The sequence below is a fragment of the Microcebus murinus genome, chromosome 2, assembly GCF_040939455.1.
Source record: "Microcebus murinus isolate Inina chromosome 2, M.murinus_Inina_mat1.0, whole genome shotgun sequence".
NCBI classification, from domain to species: domain Eukaryota; kingdom Metazoa; phylum Chordata; class Mammalia; order Primates; family Cheirogaleidae; genus Microcebus; species Microcebus murinus.
The window spans coordinates 71,536,181-71,563,358 of NC_134105.1; the positions used below are offsets into that span (position 1 = coordinate 71,536,181).

The 27,178-nt window shown below is 39.6% G+C and overlaps 1 pseudogene; it reads right to left on the minus strand.

The window, feature by feature from the left end:
* Positions 1-5,302: 5,302 nt before the first annotated feature.
* LOC105862719 (guanylate-binding protein 4-like) lies at positions 5,303-21,390 on the minus strand (annotated as a pseudogene).
* Between the last annotated feature and the right edge of the window lie 5,788 nt (positions 21,391-27,178).

Sequence of the window (27,178 nt, forward strand, 5' to 3'; positions counted from 1 at the left end):
AGCAGTGTAGGAGTGTTCCTCTCTCTCTGAAACCACGCCAGCATTTATTGTTTGGAGATTTTTTGATAAAGGCCATTCTCACTGGGGTTAAGTGATAGCTCATTGTGGTCTTGATTTGCATTTCCCTGATGATTAGAGATGTGGAGCATTTTTTCATATGTTTGTTGGCCATTCTTCTGTCTTCTTTAGAAAAGTTTCTGTTCAAGTCCTTTGCCCACTTTTTAATGGGGTTATTTGATTTTTTCTTCCTGATTTTCGTGAGTTCTAAGTATATTCTAGTTATCAGTCCCTTATCGGATGCATAGGATGCAAAAATTTTCTCCCATTCTGTAGGTTGTCTGTTTACTTTCATGACTATTTCTTTGGCTGTGCAGAAGCTTTGTAGTTTGATCATGTCCCATTTATTTATTTTTGTTGCTGCTGTGATTGTCTTTGGGGACTTCTTCATAAACTCTTTGCTCAGGCCGATGTCTAGGAAAGTGTTTCCAACTTTTTCCTCTAGAGTTCTAATAGTTTCATACCTTAGGTTTAAGTCTGTTATCCAGCGTGAGTTGATTTTTGTGAGAGGTGAAAGGTGTGGGTCCTGTTTTAGCCTTCTACAGGTGGCTATCCAGTTTTCCCAGCACCATTTATTGAAAAGAGATTCTTTTCCCCAGCATATATTTTTGTCTGCTTTGTCAAAGATTACATGGCTATATGAGGATGGTTTTATATCAGGATTCTCACATCTGTTCCACTGGTCAATATTCCTGTTTTTGTGCCAATACCATATTGTTTTAATTACTACAGCTTTGTAGTATAGTTTGATATCTGGCATATTAATGCCTCCCATTTTGTTTTTGTTGCCTAGAATTGCTCTTGATATTCGGGGTATTCTTTGGTTCCATACGAAGCGTAAAATTATTTTTTCTATATCTGTGAAGAATGCTGATGGGATTTTAATAGGTATAGCATTGAATCTGTAGATCAGTTTGGGTAGTATAGACATTTTGATGATATTGAGTCTGCCGATCCACGAGCATGGTATGGATTTCCATCTGTTTACATCCTCTGCTATTTCCTTCCTCAGTGTTTCATAGTTCTTCCTGTAGAGGTCTTTTACGTCCTTGGTTAAGTATATTCCTAGGTACTTTAATTTCTTTGTTGCTATTGTGAAGGGAATTGAGTCTTTGATTTGGTTCTCTATTAGATTGTTGTTGGCGTATATGAATGCCTCTGATTTCTGTGTATTGATTTTGTATCCTGAGACTTTATTAAATTCATTGATCAGTTCCAGGAGTTTCTTGGTTGAATCTTTGGGGTTTTCTAGATACAATATCATATCATCAGCAAACAGTGAAAGTTTGATCACTTCTGCCCCTATTTGGATACCTTTGATTCCATTTTCCTATCTGATTGCTGTAGCCAAGACTTCCAGCACTATGTTGAACAGAAGTGGAGACAGTGGGCAGCCTTGTCTGGTTCCAGTTGTAAGTGGGAATGATTTCAATTTTTCCCCATTCAGTATGATGTTGGCTATGGGTCTGTCATATATGGCTTGTATCATTTTTAGGTATGTCCCTTCTATGCCGATTTTCTTAAGTGTTTGTATCATGAAAGGGTGTTGAATTTTGTCAAAAGCTTTTTCTGCATCTATTGAAAGAATGATGTGGTCTTTGTTTTTGCTTCTGTTTATGTGGTGAATTGCATTTATAGATTTACGTATGTTGAACCATCCCTGCATCCCTGGGATGAAGGATTTCCTTCTTTTTAAGGCCGAATAATATTTCATTATATTGTATAATATATACATCTTTTTTGCATATTTATTTGTGAATACACACTTAGATTGTTTCCATAGCATGGCTATTGTGAATAATGCTATAATAAATATGAGAATACAAAGATTCCTTCAAGATAGTGATTGAATTTCCTTTGGAAGCATAGCCAGAAGTCCACCAATAGCTGCTAAGAATAATGAGCCAATTCAGTAAAGTTGAAGTAATAATATATAAACTCAGTAAAGTTGAATGATAAAAAATTATTGTACAAAAATAGTTGCATTTCTATACACTAACAAAATACTATCTTCCCCAAAATTAAGAAAATGAACATTTACAATAGCATCAAAAAGAGCAAGATACTTAGAAATAAATTTAACCAAGGAGATGAAAGAACTCTAATGTGAAATCTATAAAACACTGATGGAAGAAATTGGGAGGATATAAAATAAAAGGAGAGATATTCAGTGTTCATCGATTGGAAGAATTAATATTATTTAAAATATCCATACTACCCAAAGACACCTACAGATTTAATGCAATCCCTATGAATATTCCAATGAGATTTGTCACAGAAATAAGAAAAACAATACTAGAATTTGTACAGAACCACAAAAAGTCATGAGTGGCCATATCATTCTTGATCAACAAAAACAAAGTCATCAGCATATTACCTGATTTTAAAGTCTGCTACAAAGCTGTAGTAATAATGAACATATCACTGGCATAAAACACACAAGTAGCCCAGTACCACAGAATGGAAATCCAGGAAACAAACTAACTCATATAGGGTAAAATAATTTTCAAAAAATGTGCCAAAAATATACCACGTGGAAAGGAGAGTGTCTTTGATAAATGACACAGGGAAAACCGAATATCCAAAAGAATGAATTGGACCCTTATATCATATACAAAAATAAACTACAAATGGATGAAAGGTTTAAACATAAGACCAGAAATCATAAAACTCCTAAAACAAAACACAGGAGAACAGCTCCTTGACATTAGTTTTGGCAATGATTTTTTTGAATTTGACACTAAAAACACAGGCAACCAAATGCAAAAGTAAAGTGGGACTGCATCAAACTCAAAGTTTCTGCACAGCAAAGGAAATGATCAACAAGATTAAAAAGTAACATACAGAACAGGAGAAAATGCCTGCAAACATATATCTGATAATTGGCTACTATCTGCCATATATAGGAAACTCATACAAAACAATACCAAAAACAAAAACAAACAAACAAACAGAAACACCAAAATAACCCAGTTAAAAAAGGGGCAAAGTACCTTAATCGGTATTTCTCAAAAGAAGATATTTCAATTGCCAACGCCTAAGTGAAAACATCTTCAACATCCCTAAGCATCAGAGAAATGGAAATCAAAAGCACAATTAGATATTATCTGCTAGAATGACCATTATAAAACTCAAAAGATAACAATTGTTGGCAAGGCTGTGCAGAAAAGAGAAACTTTGGATATGGCTGGTAGCAATGTAAGTTGATATAGTACAATGTTTCCTCAAAAGAGAGAGTTCTGAGTGTCTGATGGCTGCGAAGTACATCAATCAGCCCTATCAGCTCTACCACTTGCTAGCTGTGTCATCTTAGGCATCTTATTAGCTTCACTACATATTACATTACTCAACTGCATAAAGGGAAGGCAGTAATACCTAATTGATATTATTATGAGAATTAAATTGATCATCCAACAAATAACCTAAAAGTGTACGTGGTACAGGACGTGAATGCTCCACATATGTGAGCCATTATGCTCCTCACCATCATCATTACCATCAGCACATACCAGTATGATAACCATAATAACACCATAGCCAATTGACTAATACTTTGTCCATCTCAGGTGAGATCATAAGCTTCCTGAAGACACAGTTCTTTCTTTCATAATGTGTCCTCTGTACTTAGCACAAAAAATACCTACCACACTATTTGATAAATAAAAGAAATGTTTCACTTGAATTCCTGATTCTAAATCCTCTTTGGGAAGAAATATTTCTGGTTTATTTATAGTGTCTAAGTAATTGTGGATGCAGAACCTAAAAATGTAAAGATATTGCTATGTTCTGCTTTCTCTCCACAGATGATGCTGTGGTCTTAGATTTTCAGGAGGGGCAACAAAGACCCTCTGACCATACTCGGGTGGCCATGCCCTGTCCCCTTACTCCTCACCGTAGCTCCTTTCCCGGGCCCTAGCTCATAGTCCCCTTCAACCTCTTTCTTTGCTTCTAAGTAGAGCTTGTGCCCTCCAGGAACAGAGAACGTTCCTCTGGAAATGCTTTCCATCAGGGACTCTGAAAGACGTTTAAGCTCGGCAATATTTGAGAGATGCTTCTTCATTCCACAGTAAGAATTCTTCCTTCTTTTTCTCTATGGTTACCTGCCAGGGAAATATAGGGAAATCCAACAGAGAGATGATGTTAGAAGGGAAGATCCAACTGTGATCCTTCAAAAGAAGTCTCATGGCCTCAGGGCAGACTGGCATGTGGTATGTCTTCTGATTCTTTCTCTGTGTGATCTGTGAAAAGTCACTTCATTCCTCTGGGATTAGTGCCAATGTCTGCCAAATTATGAGGTGATACAACATGAAATGTATTATTCTTTTAGTTATAGTAGGATTATTAGGGTCTCAATGTCCAACTCTGAGCAATAGAAAGTTGTATTCTTATTGGAAGTAAAATTTCCTCTGAAAACATAGATTGGTATGGATAAACATATATATATATATATAGCAAATTTATTCCCCAGTAATGAGTTAAATGTATTCTGAACAGAGTATGAACCCGCTTTGCATTCTTTCAATGAAGATTTGAATATGTGAGGATTTAGGGAAAAAAAATTATTTTGTTTTTACTTACACATTAGAATCCATCTGGGTTTTATCATTAGGAATTAAGATAATTTTTCCCTTTTATGTCAGTCCCAGACAGACTGAAAGGTACTTTCAGTAAAGGTGCCTATGGTAAAGAGAATTGAGATATCATAGAAGATTTCTCACCCCTTGGTGTCCACACGCTGTATAGTTCCTGAGCCTGTGAATATGATGGATATAATCCTGGGATTAGATTATGTTATGCAGCACAGGTTGATTTTAAGAAATTTGGGGTACCCTGTTGAACATTAGCTAATCACAAGATACCTGTGAGGCAGTTTCCTCTGGCTGACTTCAGAGGAGGGACTCGGAGAGATCAGAAACAGAAAATTTGATGTACCAGTGCTGGCTGCAAGACGGAGAGTGTTCCTCCAGAGCCTCCATATGAAAACTAAGGCTGTTCCACACCTCCTTTTCAGCTTGTGGTACCCTAAGCAGAGTGCCCAGACACGCTGATAAGGACTTCTGACCTACAGGGCTGTGAGCTAATAATGCGTGTTAAGTTGCTAAGCTCGTGATCATATATTCTGGGGCAATAGAACATAAAGGGACCATGTCTTAGAAAAGCGTTATCTGTAGCACACAGAGCCCTTTTATTCACAAGAATACCTCGACATGGTAAGGAGATGAAACATGGGGTCACAGAGATGGACTTTAGGCATCATTCAGAAGAAATGGAATCAGGAAGGATAAATACTAAAAGTACCATGAGCTGTTTGTGGAACTCCCGCTCATCATCCTTGAAGGAGTGCTCCCTGGAGACCGCAAGGGCTTCCCTCTCACAGGCCATGTGTACGTCCAGCAGCTCCTGCAGCGTGTCCGTGGGGAGCCCCACTCGCTGGGCCATCTGCGGGCTGTAGTGGTCGGCCGCCCTCTGCACAGCTGCCGAGTTTTCAGTCAGGGCCAGCGTAGTCACTGCATTCTCCACTCAAGGCACTGCTCCATTGCTGATGGCATCCACCTAGGTCACCACCAGGGTCCCCAGCCCTGAAGGAGTTATGAAATTTGGGGGACAAAAGGAAAAGTTTCACTCATTATTTTACAAGTATTGTACAACAGCATTCTAAAAAATCACAATTTCTATTTAACGTGAACTCCTTCACGTTAACGTTCCTTAACGTGAACTCCTCCTTCTTTTGCTTCTAGTATCACTACAACTACTACTGTTGTTTATGAATCCACCTTTTTATAGTAACATCACTATTGTTTCTATTCCCTTTCTCTTATTGCTCTCCAATTCATCACATTACAAAAATAATTGCCAATCACTAGCAATATATTTAAGAGTTTCCTAAAAAACACTTTCCTATTTCAGTAAAATTTAAAAGGTATGTATTAGACAGGTAAAGTCAATTATGTCATTTGTGAGTCCCTTTGTAAAAAAAAAAAAAAAATCAATAAACACCCACATAGGGAAAGAGACTCACGCTTTCTAGTGACAATGTTTCCCTCTCTTAGGTTCTTGGTCTTTGCATGGGTGAAGATATATAAACAGAATTTTTTTTTTTTAGTGTTTCTGAAAATTAGAATCTAGCCGGTATTCTGGCACTTTCTCAGTATGTTTTAAGAGTTTTTTGGTCACCTTTTGGGCAAAGAAAAAGCACTTCTGTTTTGGAAAGAAATGGTTGATACACTCTCTAAGCATGTTAAAACTGTGGATTTGGGGATTCTTCCATGCAGAAGTTGAAAAGAGTGAATATAGTGTTGCAGCAACGTGTACAGCTAGTGTTACAGCTCTTGACAGGGGAAAGATCCCAGCAACACATGAAGAGTCAGAAAACTGCCTTTATTCCTCTGGCAGGCTCAGCAAACTTAGTGTCACAGCTCAATTCCCGTCTTCCGGTCTTCTGCCCCCCTTCCTTGTTCTCCTCCTGCTTTTATACCCTTGGTAGGGCTCAAAAAGTGTCCAATCAACTACAGGCTTTAACATCCAATCAGCATCAATCTTTAACATCCAATCAGCAACAAGCTTAGCCAATCAGGATCACGCAAGCAACTGTGGCTGGAAGCAGGCAGGGGTGGGGGATGCTCCCTGCTGCCTGGGCCTGCCCCAGCAACGTGCCCTCCGACTGGCCCTGCACAACACTGGCCCGAGCAATGCGGAGGAACAGGGAGGTGGCAAGCGGCCAAGTCCCAGCCCCCTACATTTTCCGTGTCAATTGAAAAACAGCTTTCAGGCAAGGCCAGTGATTTTCATTCCCAGGATTCCTTCTATCACTGTAGTCTCCTGTTTCCCTGTGAATCCCCTTTTATACAAGCAAGCAATCAATCTAATGCTAATCTACACGAGGAATGGGAAATACATATCTGCACAGAGCCGAGTCAAGGAGGGGCTTCTGGAGAGGAAGGGAAGGCATCCAACACAGGTGAATAAATTATAAGTGGCTTTCTCAGCCATGGATGATATCTGGAAGATTGACTGTATATTAAATGTTTGTTGAATTATCGATTAACTAAAATATAATAAGAAGTACAGTTTGCTTTTTAAATTATATATTCTAATAGTACATAATATAGTGTTTTGATATCCAAACTCACAGTGAAATTTTTACTGTAAGTATGTAAATTATATATTTATAACCTTTCATAGTTACATTTTTTCTCTTTTGTGGTAAGAGAATGTACAGTGTACTTCATCTGCAAATACTAACATCTAATATAGCACAATATTATAAACTATGTTCCTTTTACAGTGCGTTAGGTCTCTAGACCTACTCATGCCATGAAACTGCAAGTTTGTACACTTCGACAAGGACCTCTGAATTTCCTCCCTCATCCTGCCCCTGGTAACCACCATTCTACTTTCTGTTTCTATGTGATTTTTTGGATTCCATATAAAAGTGAAGTTATTTTTCTTTCTTTGTCTGGCTTGTTTTACAAAGCATAATGTATGTTTTAAAATTTTACTATCCGCATGTCAGAAATGAAATGTATGCTTAAAAATAAAATATGCTAGAAACATGGACATGATGCTGTTGGGGAAAATGTCAGAAAGAGACAGAAAATAGCCAGGTGAGTACAGAAAAACCTTTCTTCAGAACAAAAAGAAAAATTACACAGTATGAATGTGGTTAGGAATTCTTTTAGTAAAACCCTCTGAATACTATAGTTACCTAAAGGAAACTAGGAGACCTCAGCACTTCTCTAACAAGTTTATACTAGACTTGACAGTGTCTTGCAGAGGGATTCTGCAACATATACTGGTTGTTCAAAATATGTGTGTGAAAGGCTGAATAAATTATTGAAAAAAATAAATATTTTTCTCTCTGTCACTAGGTAGTCACTCTCCTATATCTGATCTATGTAATAAATTTATAATATTGAAAGAATGACACAATGGGTATGGATGCAGAATTCAGAGGTTGATATTGCAAGGAAAGTAAAATGAAGGATTTTTTGGCAGCATTACTGGAAGGATATAGAAATGTTATTACTGGTCCATTTAGTGTATAAAAGTATAAAATTCTGTCTTTGAAGGATGTAACTATACAGGCATTAGTAAAATATAGGGTGTGAAATATGTTTTAGGAATCAGGTCAAATACCTTCTGTGTGAGTATTCATTTACTACTTTTCTATCTAATGAATTATGTTTCTTGAAATAGAACAGAAGGGTCACTGATTGAGTCTCAGAGTATGTGAGCCTTAGGAAGTATCAGCACTATTGTAACCAAAATACTTTTTCATGGCACTCATTGCTCTAAAATCATTTGGTAAGGTATTGGGCCCTAAATTTCCTAAGCAAATTTCAACCCCTGCCATTGGAGAGATGTTCACGTAATCATAACCACTAAAACATGGTCACTTGTCACCAATCACCATTAGCATGGGCTTCAACACAGTTTCAGAAACATTTTTGTTCAAGTGTTGATTAACAGGGTTTAACTGATTTCACTCTCTTACTGAACATTCCCTACTGAGGTCATTGTCTGATACCTGGAACCAGCTTCAAGGCATTTTCCAGGTACTCATCTTCTGTGATTGGATGTCCATCTAATTCCAGCACCAGGATGAAATCCCATACAATCTAAACAAAGACTGGAAAGAAACTACAAACTCAGTGGAGTTCTGTATTTCATCAGGTCCTGGGCAGGATTTGGCCCTGAATAGCTCTCTTAGCTCAGTCACGTAGCTGGCATCTTAGGTAAGGAAGGAGCAGCACCCTAAACCACCATATCCAGATCTCACTTAGAAACAGGTTTCATGACAATTCCTTTTGCACATGGCCTTCTACCCCATCTTCCCTCCTAATACATGACACTGAGTGACAACCACCCACAGACAAGGAGACAGTCTCAATCATCATTAATTTATATTATTAAATAAAACATGGCAGATTCGTTCCTGTAAGGATACTGCAGCTGCTCCAGGGCCTGGTGGTTGATGGTGTTCATAGTGTTGCAGACAAAGGTGCTGCTCAGAAGCACAGCCAGGGCAAAGAGCCACAAGTCAATCTTAGGGTCAATCTAGAGGTAAAGAAAAATAAAACTGGAGGCCACTGTTTAGATATAACCTAGTACCATCTGTTCATATCCATGCATACAAAACTTAAGTCATTCTGGTTTTGCTGAAATGAGGACACATGTTTGTCAGCTTGATTCAGTGAAACGAAACCAATCAACTCTAAACAAACAAACAGTTCTACTTGCCCCCCAAAAATGATGTTTACATGTATAATAGCCAATCTCAAAAAGTCCAAACACTTCTTCCTCTGTGCTTTATAAACTGTGCTGTAATTGTTGTAAGAAGAGCTTCTACTGCTTGAAGTCACTGGGATCATTCATGGTCTCTACTCTGTATGACAATAAACTGTTTTTTATTTTAGCGTATTATGGGGGTACAAGTGTTAAGGTTACATATATTGCCCATGCCCCCTCCCCTTCGAGTAAGAGCTTCAAGAGTGTCCATCACCCAAATGTAGCACATCTTACTCGTTGTGGTTGTATATACCCATCCCCTCCTCCCCCCTCCTCCCCTCCCAACACCCGATAAATGTTACTCCTATATGTCCACTTAGGTGTTGGTCCGTTAATACCAATTTGCTGGTGAGTACATGTGGTGCTGGTTTTTCCATTCTTGAGATACTTCACTTAGTAGAATGGGTTCCAGCTCTATCCAGGAATATATAAGAGGTGCTATATCACCATTGTTTCGTAAAGCTGAGAAGTACTCCATGGTATACGTATACCACATTTTATTAATTCACTCATGAATTGATGGGCACATGGGTTGTTTCCATAGCTTTGCAATTGTGAATTGTGCTGCTATAAACATTCGAGTGCAGGTGTCTTTTTCATAAAGTGACTTTTGATCTTTTGGGTAGATGCTCAGTAGTGGAACTGCTGGATCAAATGATAGATCTACTTGTATCGCTTTGAGGTATCTCCATATTGCTTTCCACAGAGGTTGAACTAGTTTGCAGTCCCACCAGCAGGGTAGGAGTGTTCCTCTCTCTCTCCTCATCCACACCAGCATTCGTTGTTTGGGGACTTTTTCATAAAGGGAGTTAAGTGATATCTCATTGTAGTTTTGATTTGCATTTCCCTGATGATTAGAGATGTTGAGCATTTTTTCATATGTTTGTTGGCCATTATTCTGTCTTCTTTTGAGAAGTTTCTGTTCATGTCCTTTGCCCATTTTTGATAGGGTTGTCTGATTTTTCCTTGCTGATTTTCCTGAGTTCTAAATAGATTCTAGTTATCAGCCCTTTATCAGATGCGTAGCTTGCGAAAATTTTCTCCCATTCTGTGGGTTGTCTGTTTGCTCTCTTGACAGGTTCTTTGGCTGTGCCGAAGGTTTTTAATTTGATCAGGTCCAATTTGTTTATTTTTGTTGCTGTTGTGATTGCCTTCGGGGTCTTCTTCATAAATTCTTTGCCTAGGCCAATGTCTAGAAGAGTATTTCCAACATTTTCCTCTAGAATTCTAATAGTTTCACACCTAAGGTTCAAGTCTGTTACCCAGTATGAGTTGATTTTTGTCAGAGGTGAAAGGTGTGCATCTTGTTTCAGTCTTCTACATGTGGCTATCCAGTTTTCCCACCACTATTTATTGAATAAGGATTCTTTTCCCCAGAGTATGTTTTTCTCTGCTCTGTCTAAGATTAGTTGTCTATATGAGGATGGTTTTATATCTGGGTTCTCTCTTCTGTTCCACTGGTCAATGTCCCTGTTCTCATGCCAATCCTAAGCTGTTTTGATGACTATAGCCTTGTAGTATAGTTTGAAGTCTGGTAAATTGATACCTCCTATTTTGTTTTTATTGCCTAGGATTGATTTTGCTATACAGGGTCTTCTCTGGTTCCATATGAAGAGTAAAATTATTTTTTCTATATCTGTGAAAAATGATGATGGTATTTTGATAGGGATTGTGTTGACTCTGTAGGTCACTTTGGGTACTATAGACATTTTAACAATGTTGATTCTGCTGACCCACAAGCAAGGTATATTCTTCCATCTGTTTACATCCTCTGCTATTTCCTTCCTCAGTGTTTCATAGTTCTCCCTGTAGAGGTCTTTTACCTCCTTAGTTAATATATTCCAAGGTACCTTATTTTCTTTGTTGCTATTTTGAAGGGAATTGAGTCTTTACTTTGGTTCTCACTTTTACTGTTGTTGGAGTATATGAATGCCTCTGATTTCTGTGTATTGATTTTGTATCCTGAGACTTTATCAAATTCATGTATCAGATCAAGGAGTGTCATGGTTGAATCCTTGGGGTTTTCTAATTATAATATCATGTCATCAGCAAAGAGTGAGAGTTTGATCTCTTCTGCTCCCATTTGGATGCTCTTAATTCCACTCTCTTTTCTGATTGCTGTAGTGAGGACTTCCAGCACTATGTTGAACAGAAGTGGAGATAGTGGACAACCTTGTCTTGTTCCAGTCTAAGTGGGAATGCTTTCAATTTTTCCCCATTCAGTATGATATTGGCTGTGGGTTTGTCATATATGGCTTGTATCATTTTTAGGTAAGCCCTGTCAATGCCTATTTTGTTGAGCGTTCTTATCATAAAAGGGCGTTGAATTTTGTCAAATGCTTTCTCTGCATCTATTGAGAGGATCATATGGTCTTTGTTTTTGCTTCTGTTTATATGGTGAATTACATTTATAGATTTGTGTATGTTGAACCATCCCTGCATCCTTGGGATGAAGCCCACTTAGTTGTGATGAATTATTTTCTTGACAAGCACCTGGATTCAATTGGCTAGGATTTTGTTGAGAATTTTTGCATCTATATTCATAAGGGATATTGGTCTGTAGTTTTCTTTTTTTGTTGCATCCTTTCCTGGTTTTCGTATCAGGGTTATATTCGCTTCATAAAATGTGTTGGGAGAATTCCATCTTTCTCGATGTTGTGGAATAATTTCTGCAGGATAGGCACCAGTTCTTCTTTGTAGGTGTGGTAAAATTCGGGTGTGAAATCATCTGATCCAGGACTTTTCTTTTTAGGAATTTTTTTTATTGCTGTTTCAATTTCAGTACTTGAAATTGGTCTGTTTAGGAATTCTATTTCTTCCTGGTTGAGCCTAGGGAGGCTGTGTGTTTCCAAGAAATTGTCCATTTCCTCCACATTTTCCATTTTGTGTGCATAGAGGTTTTTGTAGTATTCATAAATTATATCTTGTATCTCCGTGGCATCAGTTGTAATTTCTCCTTTATTGTTCTTGATGGAGCTTATTAGAGATTTTTCTTTTCTGCTTTTCGTTAGTCTAGCCAATGGTGTGTCAATTTTGTTTATTTTTTCAAAGAACCAACTTTTTGTTTTATTAATCTTCCGTATAGTTTCCCTGTTGTCCATTTCATTTAGTTCTGATTTGATCTTAATGATTTCACTTCTGCTGGGTTTGGGGTTGGTCTGTTCTTCTTTTTCCAGCTCTTTGAGGTTGTCTATTTGTGATCTTTTTGACTTTAGAATATAGGCATTTATGGAAATAACTTTCCTCTCAGGACTGCTTTAGCTGTGTCCCACAGGATTTGGTAACTTGTGTCACCTTTGTCGTTTAGTTCATAGAATCTTTTGATTTCCATCTTGATTTCCTCATTTATGAAGTGATCATTCAGCAGAAGGTTGTTTAGTTTCCATGACTTTATGTAGAAATGAGGATTCATGTTAGGATGGATTTCTATATTTATTCCATTGTGGTCTGAAAGGATACATGGTATAATTTCTATTTTTTAAAATTGTTTGATACATGCTTTGTGTCCTCAGATATGGTCAATCTTAGAGAATGACCCATGAGCTAATGAGAAGAATGTATATTAAGTGGTTTGGGGGTAGAATGTCCTGTAAATGTCAGTCAGGCCCATTTGTTCTAGGGTTCTGTTTAAGTCCATTATTTCTTTGTTGATTTTCTGTTTGGAGGATCTGTCCTGTGCTGCCAGTGGGGTGTTAAAGTCTCTGACTATTATGGTGTTATTGTGTATCCATTTGTTTAGATCCAGTAGGTTTTGATTTATGAATCTGGGTGCACCAAGGTTGGGTACATATATATTTAGAATTGTTATGTCCTCTTGTTGGACTGTACCCTTCACCATTATATAGTGACCTTCTTTGTCTTTTATTACTTTTGTTGATTTAAAAACTAAGTTATCTGTAATCAGCACCAGCACGCCAGCTTTCTTTTGGCTTCCGTTTGCTTGAAATATTGTTCTCCACCCCTTTACCTTTAGTCTAATTCTATCCTTGCAGGTTAGATGTATTTCCTGAAGGCAGCAGATTCTTGGCTTGTGTTTATTATCAATTTGGCCAGCCTATGTCTCTTGAGTGGGGAGTTCAAGCCATTCACATTTATTGAGATAACTGATAGGTGGGGCTGATTTCTGTTCATTATGTTGGGTTGAGCTTTGTTGCTTTGTTTTCTCTCTTGAGCCATTGTAGTATCTGGGCTTTAATCTTTAGCTTTGAGTAGATTTACATTGGTGAGTGTTTATTTTGCTGATCTGTGGGTAACACTGTTTTGAGTACTTCTTGAAGGGCTGGTCTTGTCTTGGTGAATTCCCTCAGTTTTTGCTTATCTGAAAATGTCTTGATTTCTCCTTCGTATACAAAACTTAGTTTTGCAGGGAATAAGATTTTAGGCTGGGCATTGTTTTGTTTCTAGAGAGTGAGAATGGGGCCCCAGTGTATGACAATAAACTTTAACATTTTTCCTAACTTGATCTGATTTTATTACTGACACAAGAAAATGTATTATAGTTGGAACTCAGGAGTCTACTCTTTAGTCATTTGATTGTTCATGCAGTGTTTTAGCTGTAGTATTTACAGCTGAACAAGTCAAGAGATATACATTTGGAAGATATTGTTAAATTCAAGCCAAATTTTTGCCATTTACCTTGACCACCAACACCAGGAAGGGCCAGAGGGTAGGGAGTTCACAGTCCAAGCACCCCTCAGTCCACTGCAGGACCCCAAAGGAAAGGTCCGAGTTCCATTCCTTGTGGATGCCTTTGGGTGGTGGCTAAATTATCTCTCTCAGCAGCAGTGGATGGGGAATGGATGTGGAGAATAAAGGACTAGGTGGAGGACGGACTGTGCACACTGTCAGCATCCAATCCTCTCTCCAAGAGGCAGTCTGCTCAAAATGACTGGACTCTGTGGTCACCCAGATCTCCCAGGACCCACTGGACCCCTATAGTTCCTGCAGTCTGGGCTGGAGTTGGAAAATGTCTGTGTGGGGATGAATAAGACGGACCCTGAGGAGTTGAGGTCCCTCCAGGGGGGACAAAGGCACCTAACAGGTAGAGAAACAATATATCCCCTGCTGACTGGCTTAGATCTCTGGGTGTGGAGGCACCCTGAGGTTGCTGGGAGCCTCGTGCCCTGTCCACAAGAAGCTCTCTGCTCGCTGGTGGCAGCAGTCTCTGGGCTGTTGTCAGCAGGTCTCTCCAGCAGGTCTGGAGCTCACCATCAGTCGAGATGCAAGGAAGGAGATTTTTAACCACTCAACCTACCCTTCTCACTGGTCTCCAAGCCTCTCCGGGTTTAAGCCCTGCCAATGCCTTTCTCCTTCCAGTTCTGCAACCTCTTCTTGTGGATTCTCCTATAGGTTTAGGCACCCTTCCTTCCAACCCTCAACCAATGTTTGTCCCTGTGTTTGTTTTTTTCTCTTTCATCTAAAATTTCTCCTTCTTGCAGAGATGCTCTGGCTTGTGGTGTTTCCCAACTGCCATCTTGCCTCCTCTAGCTTCTGTTTTTTTATTCGTTTGTTTCTATTTTCTAAAATGAACAGTATTTTTAGTTCATTGATGTAATTAAAGGTTATTTTTATTTTAGTACTTTTCTGAGTAGTGTGATTTTTTCATATTCTGAAATATGTTATTATCCTGGAAAAAGATATACACACAAATAAATTAATTTTTCACTTGAAAAATAAAATCACATATTTTAAGAATCATTTTCTTCTAGGTATTTAGCATTGCAATCCATTGCACATTTATTTTTAGGTATTTAATAAACAATGACTTTACACAACATCTGTCACACAGTAGTGTTCATTTCTGTACCGTTATTTATATTAAGGTATGTCGAACAGGAAACACTATGTGGAATTACCCTTTGGTTGGGACTGAAATGAGAGGCACTTAATGTAGATGCATGTGGTGTTCAATGAGTGTGTGAATTGTCCTAATCGGAAATGATCGGTTTACATTTTAGCAATTTAGCACCAGAAGCATTCTTTTCCATATATGAACAAATGTTTTGCTAATTGACACAAAGGTGAGGTCATGGGATGTAAACTATGTGATTGTTTAGAAGTGAACAGCTCCCAGTTCCCTTTTATGAACATGATATAAGATATGGCATCCCCAGTAGCTCCTCACAGACCTGGCACATCCCATCCTGTGGATTGGAGCTACTGCCCCACTTCCCTCACACCAGAGAGGAGCCTGCCCTTGATCTAACTTGAAGAACAGGAAACCTTTCACAGAACTTCTCTGTGTTCACCTGGAGTGAGTCATTACTTCACAGACAAGGACCAACTCAGGATGCAGGCACATTGCTTAGCTATTCTTACTTCCTATCTATTTTCAATGCCAATGTGTGTATGTCTTGATTTAATTTGAGACTGAGGAGGTCAAAGGACACCATACAACACTGTCCCCTCAGCCTTCCTGTTTCCTTCAGCTATTTCTAGTATTTTTGGAGAGAGATATACTCTATTTTTCTTTGTATTTTTATTTTATTTTATCAAATTATGGGGGTACAAATATTGTTAGGGTTACATATATTGCCCCTGCCATTTGTCCCCCTGCTCCATGCCTTACCAAAACATCAAGTGTGTCCTACCCCCAGGTGGTGCGCATCACACCTATTTTGTAAATATAAATTCTTCCCCTCCTCCCCTCTCCTACTGGCCACCACCGGATAAAAGTTTGTGTTTTTTTTTTCTTTTTTTGACCTTTGGGTTTCATTGTATATCTTTGCCTTTCCCTAGGAAGGGTTAGAGGTATTCCCTCCCCCCCCCCCCACAATGCTCACCACAACCCTAAGATGTGTATCTCCCTCTCCCTCAAACCCTGGTGGGCACTATCACCATTTGAGCACCATAGTTTTAATCAGTCAGTACCAATTTGATGGTGAGTAGATGTGGAGCCCATTTTCTTGATCTTGTGTCACCTCACTTTTGATAATGGGCTTAAGCTTAATGCAGGGCAGCATAAACAGTGCTAGCTCACTGTCATTTCTTAGAATTGAGTAGTATTCCATTGTGAGCATATATCAAATTTTAATTATCCACTCATGAATTGAAGGACACTTGAGTTGTTTCCATGATCTTACGATAGTGAATTGTGCTGCCATAAACATTCAGGTGCAGATGTCTTTATAGTAGAATGTCTTATACTCTATTGGGTAGATGCCCAACAATGCTATTTCTGAGTCGAATGGTATTTCTATATCTAGCTGTTTGGGGTATCTCCAAATTCTTTTCCACAGAGATTGCACTAATTTGTAGTCCAGTCTTCCTGACTTCAAGCTTTACTATAAAGCAATAATACTTAAATCAGCCTGGAATTAGCACAAGAACAGAAGCATCGATATCCGGAATAGATCTAGGATACCAAAGATGAAACCATCAGTATATGGCAACCTAATATTTGATAAAGCAGACAAAAATATACAATGGTGAAAAGAATCCCTCTTCAATAAATGGTGCTGGGAAAACTGGTTAGCTACATGCAGAAGATTGAAACAGGATCCCTATTTCTCAGCTCTCACAAAAATTCACTCAAGATGGATAACAGACTTAAACCTAAGGCATGAAACTTTAAGAATCCTAGAAGAAAACGTTGGGAAAACCCTATTAGACATTGGTCCAGGCAAAGAATTTTTGATGAAGAGCCCCAAGGCAATAACCGCTGCATCAAAAATAAACAAATGGGATCTCATCAAGTTAAAAAGTTTCTGCACAGCTAAGGAAACCATCATTAGAGGAAATAGACAATCCACAGAGTGGGAGAAAATATTTGCTCTCTACACTTCTGATAAAGGTCTAATAACAAGAATCTATCTAGAACTTAAAAGAATAAACAAGAAAAAAATCAAACAATCCCATCAAGAAATGGGCAATGGAAATGAACAGAAATTTCTCCAAAGAAAACAGAATAATGGCCTGCAAACATATAAAAAGTGCTCAAGGCCGGGCGCTGTGGCTCACGCCTGTAATCCTAGCTCTTGGGAGGCCGAGGCGGGCGGATTGCTCCAGGTCAGGAGTTCAAAACCAGCCTGAGCAAGAGCGAGACCCCGTCTCTACTATAAATAGAAAGAAATTAATTGGCCAACTGATATATATATAAAAAATTAGCCGGGCATGGTGGCGCATGCCTGTAGTCCCAGCTACTCAGGAGGCTGAGGCAGGATCGCTTGAGCCCAGGAGTTTGAGGTTGCTGTGTGCTAGGCTGACGCCACGGCACTCACTCTAGCCTGGACAACAAAGTGAGACTCTGTCTCAAAAAAAAAAAAAAAAAAAAAGTGCTCAACATCTCTAATCATCAGAGAAATGCAAATCAAAACCACAATGATATACCATCTAACACCAGTGAGAATGGCTTGTATCAAGAAATCCCAAAACAACAAAAGCTGGCAAGGATGTGGAGAGACAGGAACACTCCAACACTGTTGGTGGGACTGCAAATTAGTGTATTTTTAACAAGTTGCCAACCCTAAGTTCTCCAACACTAATGTTTCCTTAAGAAATAAATCCTGTGAGGGCTCTTCAAGTTCAGGCTCACAGAAGGCAGCACTGGTGAGATAGGCTATACAAAAAGTCCTTGAGAATGGGGAAAGGAATCTAGAAATGGATAAGGAGGTCACTTCTTACCGTAACTAAATACCATGTGCAACCAAAGATGTGAACCTGCCTTTCTCCAATATGTTTTAGAAGATGTTGGAAATAGATCTGTTACACTTTCAATAATACACCAATTATTTGTTGATTTTCTAGAATGTGAGAGGTCTTTTGCCTGGAGCCTTATTTTGGATGTATATAAACTTTATTTCAACAGATGACAACTTATGCCTGAATATCAGAGTGGGTGGAGAATCATTTTCTCTGCTTTTTTGTCCTTAAGCTCAATCCTGCTCCCTCCCTAATTTATCAACAGCTATAATTTGGTGCATCTTTTGTGGTTGACTGTTTCCTACTCCCATTGGTGGTCATATGTTGGGAAGATTTGATGGGGAAGTCCAATTTTCTCTTGCCCCCTCATTAATTGTTCCCAGACCATCGAGGTGTGCAGTATTCAGAGCATTCCTCTGAAGGATACCAGTGGACTTTTGTGGGCTCAGTTGTGAGATGCTTCTCAGTCCTTGGTTTTGGTTTGGGAACCTGAGAGGCAACTAAGCATTGCTTTGAAACCCTGATAAGCAGAGCTGTGCTTATAGGACCTTAGAGGGAAGGAAAAGGTAATGAAGTAATCATAGTGTTGCTATATGATGGCTGTTTGGACAATGTACAGATTCTTCCGCTCTGTCAGCCTGTGGGTATCATTTTCAGTGAGATTTTGATCCTCATATACAGAGCATTGTTTTATTGCATCAGTAGTAGCCTGAGTGAATAGAAGAACTAAGGCAGAAATGAGATTTTTGCATGACTCTGGCACTTTCTTTATCATTGTAAGCACAGTAATTGTGCAGGGAGAAATAGTGGTGACTTCATTTGTGGGTAGTTATGGGTGAGAAGCTGGAGAAACACAGAGCCCATGGGTTGTCCCATCCATTCAAGGGAAAAGGGCAGCAGACTCAGACAATTGCTCGTGTCTTTTCTGATTCAGTGAATCCCTTATGCACTTGTTCCTAATTGCGTTCTTTATTTTGAAAGTCCTAGAGATCCGTGAAAATGGTTAGAATGTGGTCAATTTGGGCCCTATCAGAGGGCAGCTTGTGTATTTAATGAACCCATACCTGGTGTTTATGTGGTGGGTTTTGTGTTTGAAACTAAAGAAAGGAGTCCAGAAAAATGGCGGAATAGGACTGACCTCTTGACTCTCAGCTCTTGGGGTGAGGGGTGAAGAGGACAGATGACCACACGCAGGGCATCTGCACCTACTCTGGAGCAGATTTGCAGGACTGCAAAGAGACACTGGATACGGAAATTGTGGACAACAATTAAAGGTGAACCGAAATTCTTTCACAAAACTCGGGGAGTCAGAAATATAGTGGGGAGGGAGCACGCCCGCATGTCAGCCACCCCACGGGCTGGGGGGAGGAGGCATCCCTTCTCCCCCACACACGGAGACGATCCCTTCCCCACTGGTCCCCACACCCACGCAGGCAGGGAACTTCCTGAAGTTGATGGCAACGTGGGTAGATGAGGGGTTTGGAGGTGAGTCTGAAACAGGCAGCATTTTGAATTCTACACAGCGCCCTGCTGAAGCACTGGGGAGTGCAGGAAGGGTCTGAACCCAGCACCTGCTCCTTAGCCCCGCCGCCCAGCCCCTGCGGCTTGGAGACTCTGTCCAGAGGCACACGCGAGAGACGTTCTCCTTGCTTTCCCACTGCCCCAAACCAGCTGAACTGTTCTTACTCCAGGAGAGGACAGCCTATTGAGCCCACAGTGCCACTGAAAGTAGTGAGTAGGGAGAAGGGCCCAGCTCTGTGCCCACTCCCCTGCTCTGCCTCCCAGCCCCCCCCCCGGCTTGGAGACTCTGTGAGAGCTGCGTGGGAGACATTCTCTGCACTTTCCCAGTGCCCCAAACCAGCTGAACTGTTCCTGCTTCAGGAGAGGGCAGCCTATCGAGCCCACAGAGCCACTGAAGAAGTAGTGGGTAGGGAGAAGGACCCAGCTCTGTGCCCACTCCCCCGCCCCACTACCCTACCCAGACGGCTTGAAGAAGCTGTGGAAGACCATGCTGGAGGAGTTTTCCAGGCATCTCTACTACCCTAAACCAGACAAACTCCTCAAGCGGCTGGAGAAGGCACCTCTCTGAACCGCCAGAACCCCACTGAACCAGTAGCAGGAGAAGAAAGGGTACAAACACTGCAGCCACTTCCTAGCACCGCCACAATGCCCCGAAGCTTGGAGACGCTGAGGGGGGCAGTGCTCAAGTGTTTCTCTAGCACCTCTTCTACCCTAAACTGGCTGATCTGTTCAGGCCTCTGGAGAAGGCAACTTGTTGAGCCCCCAGTGCTCTGCTGGAGCAGAAGCAAGTGGGAGAGGGTCCAAACCCATCAGCTGCTTTCCAGCTCCACCGAGCTGCTCCTTAGCATAAAAACACTGCAGAGGGCTGGCCTGGTAGTCAACTCAATCTTCCCCTCTGCCCTAACTGGGCAGGTGGCCTTGAAAGCTGAATTTATAAAGGTGGAAAGTTGAGAGGGGTACTTTGTTCTGCAGCTATCTCACAAATTGAACCTGAGTGGTATCTTGCTGCACTCAGTGGTTGGCATTCTGTGCCCAGAGAGTAGAGCCTGTCTTAGCAAGGCAAAGAAGTGAAGGAAACTGCTATTCCTGAGGACTCAAAGAACCCTTGGGAGAGACAATACATGTCCAGAACACATCCTCCCCAGGTCTTCCAAGGATCATTCCTTTGGAACCCAAGTACACAGCTTATAATAGACTCCCAGCACCTCTGGTCCTCAACAAAGTAACTAGATGAGGAATAACAAGCAAAAAACATCAGGAAGGATGAAAGATCAGAGAGAAAAGTCACCTCCAAAAGAAAATACTCATCCTCCACCAACTGACACCAACTTACATGATACAATTAAACTAACAGAGGAAGAATTCCAAATATGGATTGTTAGAAAGCTCAATGGAATCAAAGAGAAAATAGAATCCCAACATAGAGAAACCACAAGAACAAGCCAGGAAATTAATAAAAAATTCTCCAAAGATATAGAAGTAATTCAGAGAAACCAAGCAGAAATTCTAGCAATGAAGGAAACATTCAAGGAACTCCATAACATAGTGGAAAGCCTCAAAAAGAGGATAGATCATGCTGAGGAAAGAATCTCAGAGCTTGAAGATTATACCTATACGCTAAACAAATCAGACGAAGAAAGTGTGCACAGAAACAAGAGACAAGATCAAAGCTTACAGGAAGTATGGGATTATGTAAAATAGTCCAATCTCAGAATGACTGGCATTCCAGAAGGGGAAGAGGAACATTCACAAGGGTTGGAAAACTTACTATACGGCATACTGGAGGAAAATATTCTGGGCCTAACTAGAAATTAGGATATCCAAATTCAAGAAGCGCACAGAACTCCTTGGAGACACAATGCGAATAGGCAATCTCCTCGTCATGTGGTTATTAAGCTGACCAAAGTAAATGTGAAAGAAGCAATCCTCCGTACAGCAAGGCGTAAACAACAAATAACCTACAAAGGAAAGCCTATCAGACTAACCGCAGACTTCTCATCTGAAACCTTACAAGCCAGGAGGGAATGGGTGCCTAACCTTAATCTTCTAAAACAGAACAAAGCCCAACCTAGAATTCTTTATCCGGAAAAATTAAGTTTCATCTATGAGGGTGAAATAAAATCCTTCTCAGACAAGCAATCACTGAAGGACTATGCAAAGACCAGACCAGCACTACAGGAAATTCTCAGACCTGCCTTCCACAGTGAACAGGGCTATAGACACTCCTCAAAATGAAATCCTCAAAGAATTAAAGTCTAGATCTTGAACTTCATGATGACTCAAGCCCTAAGTCAAAGCAACAGGAGTTCACCCATCAATATGAACGGAAATCTTCCTCCAATTTCAATCCTCACAATAAATGTAAATGGTTTAAACTGTCCTCTGAAGAGACATAGGCTGGCAGAGTGGATAAAATTCCAAAAGTCTAGTATTTTCTGTCTACAGGAAACACACCTAAACCTTAAAGATGCCTCCTGGCTGAAGATCAAGTCATGGAAAAGTATCATCCAAGCAAATGGAAGTCAAAAGAAAGCAGGGGTTACTATATTATTTGCAGACAACATTAGTTTTAAATTAACAAAAGTTAAAAAGGATAAAGAAGGCCACTTAATAATGGTGTAAGGGATGATCCAACAAGAAGACCTAACAATTCTTAATATTTATGCTCCCAATGCAGGAGCACCCAATTACATAAAGCAAACCTTACCAGAGCTAAATACCACCCTAAACAATGCTGCCCTAGTAGCAGAGGACTTCAATACACCACTAAATGAACTGGATAGATCCTCCAAACAGAAATTAAGTAAAGAAATAAGGGACCTAAACAAAGATTTTGAACAAAAAGTTCTGACAGGTCTATACAGAACATTTCACCCAAATAAAGTTGAATTTACATTCTTCTCAGCAGCCATGGATCCTTCTCAAAAATTGATCACATACTAGGCCACAAAGCAGAGCTCAAAAAATTCAAGAAAATAAAAATAACACCTTGTGTCTTCTCTGACCATAGTGGTATAGAATTAGAGTTCAACTCTAACAGAAATACATACCACATCACTAAGTCATGGAAACTAAACAACCTACTATTGAATGACTATTGGGTCAAGGAAGAAATTCAGAGGGAAATCAAGAATTTCTTCAAACAAAACGACAATGGAGCCACATCTTACCAAAACCTTTGGGATACAGCAAAAGCATATCTGAGAGGAAAACTAATAGCAATAAATGCTCACATCCAAAAAACAGAAAGATTAGACACCGACAACCTAATGAATAGACTCAAGGAATTGGAAAAAGAAGAGCAAACCAATTCTAATCCTAGCAGAAGAAAAGAAATATCTAAGATCGAAGCTCAACAAAATGAAATGGAGAATAAGAGAATTATATGGAAGATCAACAAAACCAGAAGCTGGTTTTTCGAAAAGATCAACAAAATTGACAGCCCTCTGGCTAGGCTGACAAGAACTCAAAGGGAAAGGACTGTAATAACCTCAATAAGAAATGAAAAAGGAGAGATCACAACAGACTCCACAGAAATACAAAACATTATGTTTGACTACTATAGAAATCTATATGCTGAAAAACTGCAGCACAAAGACGAAATGGACAGATTCCTGTAATCACACAACCTCCCTAAGTTCACCCAAGAGGAAAATGAGTTCCTGAACAGACCAATCACAAGCTCAGAAATTGAAGCAGTAATTAAAAACCTGCCCAAATGGAAAAGTCCCGGCCAGATAGCTACACCCCAGAGTTCTACCAAACATTCAAGGATATACTCAAACCTATACTACAGAAACTATTCCACACCATTGAGAAGGATGGTATTCTTCCTACCTCATTCTATGAAGCCAATATCACCTTGATACCAAAGCCAGGAAAGGATGCAACAAAAAAAAGAAAATTACAGACCAATATCCCTCATGAATATAGCTGCAAAAATCTTAAACAAAATTTTAGCAAATAGAATTCAGCAGCACATAAAAAAAATAATTCACCATGACCAAGTGGGGTTTATTCCTGGCATGCAATGCTGGTTCAACATACACAAGTCTATAAATGCAATCCACTTTATCAATAAAGTCAAGAACAAAGACCATATGAGTCTGTCAATAGATGCAGAAAAAGCATTTGATAAAGTCCAACATACCTTTATGATAAAACACCCTTAACAAAATAGGCATAGACGGCCCATACCTTAAATTTATCAAATCTATTTATGACAAACCAATGGCTAACATCATTCTACATGGGGAAAAATTTAAATCATTCCCCCTTCGAACCGGAACTAGACAAGGATGCCCACTTTCTCCCCTCCTATTCAACATAGTACTCAAAGTCTTAGCTATAGCAATCAGGCATGAGAGAGGTATAAAGGTCATCCAAGGGGTCAGATGAGATCAAATTCTCACTCTTCACTGATGATATGATATTATATCTAAAAAAACCCATGGACTCATCCAAGAGACTCCTAGATCTGATAAATGAATTTGGTAAAGTTTCAGGGTATAAAATCAATATACACAAATCAGAAGCATTCATATATGCCAAAAACTATCAAGCAGAAACTCAAATCAAAAACACAATACCCTTTACTATAACTCCAAAGAAAATTAAATATCTAGGAGTACATCTAATGAGAGATATGAAAGATTTATACAAGGAGAACTATGAAACACTAAAAAAAGAAATTGCAGATGATTTAAAGAGATGGAAAAATCCACCATGCTCATGGCTTGGAAGAATCAATATTATTAAAATGTCAATATTACCTAAGATGATCTACAGAATGAATGCAATTCCCATGAAAATGTCACCAGCTTTCTTTACAGATCTAGAAAAAATAATCCTTCACTTTGTATGGAACCAGAGAAAACCACACATAGCCAAAGCAATCTCAAGTAAAAAGAACAAACTGGGAGGGATCAGTCTTCCTGACTTCAAGCTGTACTATAAGGCAATAATAGTAAAAGCTGTCTGGTACTGGCACAAGAACAGAAACATCAATATCTGGAATAGACCTGAGATTCTAGAGATCAAACCATCTGTATACAGTAACCTAATATTTGATAAAGCAGACAAAAATATACTATGGGTAAAAGATTCTCTCTTCAATAAATGGTGCTGGGAAAACTGGTTAGCAATATGCAGAAGAGCAAATCAGGACCCCAACCTCTCACCCCTCACAAAAATTCACTCAAGATGGATAACAGACCTAAACCTAAGGCATGAAACTTTAAGAATCCTCGAAGAAGATGTTGGGAAAACCCTATCAGATATTGATCTAGGCAAAGAATTTATGAGGAAGAACCCCAAGGCAATCACCACCACAGCAAAAATAAACAAATGGCATCTGATCAAATTAAAAAGTTTCTGTACTGCCAAGGAAACGATCATTAGAGCAAATAGACAACCCACAGAATCGGAGAAAATATTCACTCTCTACACTTCTGATAAAGGTCTAATAACAAGAATCTATCTAGAACTTAAAAGAATAAATAAGAAAAAATCAAACAACCCCATCAAGAAATGGGCAATGGAAATGAACAGAAACTTCTCCAAAGAAGACAGAATAATGGCCTGAAAACACATAAAAAAATGTTCAACATCGCTAATCATTAGAGAAATGCAAATCAAAAGCACAATGAGATATCACCTAACCCCAGTGCGAATGGCCTGTATCAAGAAATCCCAAAACAACAAATGCTGGTGAGGATGCAGAGAGACAGGAACACTCTTACACTGCTGGTGGGACTGCCAATTAGTGCAACCTTTGTGGAAAAGAATTTGGAGATATCTCAAACAACTAGAAATAGAAATACCATTCGACCCAGCAATAGCATGGTTGGGCATCTATCCAAAAGAACATAAGTCACTCTATTATAAAGACATCAGCACCCGAATGTTTATGGCAGCACAATTCACTATTGCACTCATTGCACAGTCATGGAAACTACCCAAGTGCCCATCAATTCATGAATGGATAACTAAAATGTGGTATATACTCACAATGGAATATTACTCAATTCTTAGAAACGATAGTGAATTAGCACCATTTATGCTATCTTGGATTAAGCTTAAGCCTAATACAAAGGGAGACAACACAAGACCTGGAAAATGGGCTACACATCTACTTGCCATCAAATTGGTACTGACAGACTAAAACTATGGTGCTCAAAAAATTGTAGTGTTCAACAGGGATCTGGGGGGAGACCCACATCTTAAGGATGTGATGAGCATTATAGGGGGGAAAGGATTACCTCTATCCCTTTTTAGGGAGAGGCAAAGAAACACACTGTAACCAATATGTCTAAAAAAAAATTTGTTAATGGGAGGTGAACAGGTGGAAGGGGGAAGAAGGGGAAGAGTACGCACTTTCATGGTGGGTGCAGGGCACACGACTTAGAGAACACGCTTGAAGCTCTGGCAGAGCAGGGAGGGGGAGGGGCAAGATATGTAACCCTAACAATATTTGTACCCACAGAATTTGAGATAAAAAAATAAAATAAAATAAAAAGAAACTAAAGAAAAGATGATGAAGAAGACCAAGCACTGAGAACAAGAGGAGCCAGACAAAAGTAAACGGGCAATTTCAATTTCATGATTATATAAAAAGTTCTATGGTAGCAGTGACAGTGTGGTGACATGGCAACACAAACAGGGTCATACCATGCGGCCATTTTTTTTTTTTTTTGAGACAGAGTCTTGCTTTGTTGCCCAGGTTAGAATGAGTGCCATAGTGTCAGCCTAGCTCACAGCAACCTCAAACTCCTGGGCTCAAGCAATCCTACTGCCTCAGCCTCCCAAGTAGCTGGGACTACAGGCATGAGCCACCATGCCCGGCTAATTTTTTTTCTATATATATTAGTTGGCCAATTAATTTCTTTCTATTTATAGTAGAGACGGGGTCTTGCTCTTGCTCAGGCAGGTTTCAAACTCCTGACCTTCAGCAATCTGCCCACCTCAGCCTCCCAGAGTGCTAGGATTACAGGCGTGAGCCACCGCACCCTGCCACCCCATGCAGTCTTGGGAAGTCAGAGAATGGGACACCTTATGCAGCAGCAGTGGTTGGTTGGCAAATAAGGATACAAGATGTGGAATCACAGTTGTTTTAAGAAGTTTGTGTCCCATGTGCAAAGGCCCACAGGCAAGAGAATATGCCCAGTTCGTGGAATTACAAGGAGTTCTTTGTAGCTACTAGTCTTAAGTACTATACAGCTGAAAACAATTCTTAAAATGTTGAGTTAATGATATAGCACCTCTTGTATATTCCTGGATAGAGCTGGAACCCATTCTACTAAGTGAAGTATCTCAAGAATGGAAAACAAGCACCACATGTACTCACCAGCAAATTGGTATTAACTGATCGACACCTAAGTGGACATATAAGAATAACATTTATCGGGTGTTGGGCAAGTGGGAGGGGGGTGGAGGGGATGGGTATATACAAACACAATGTGTGAGATGTGCAACGTTTGGGGCACGGTCCCGCTTAAAGCTCTGACTTGAGGGAGGTGTGGGGGCATGAGCAATATATGTAAGCTTAACATTTGTATCCCCATAATATGCTGAAATAAAAAAAGAAAGAAAATATTTCCTTCTAATTCATCATCTTTTAAATGTGGGGCAGAATTTAGCGACCATTTCAAGAAGACATCCCAGGGGAGTCTGT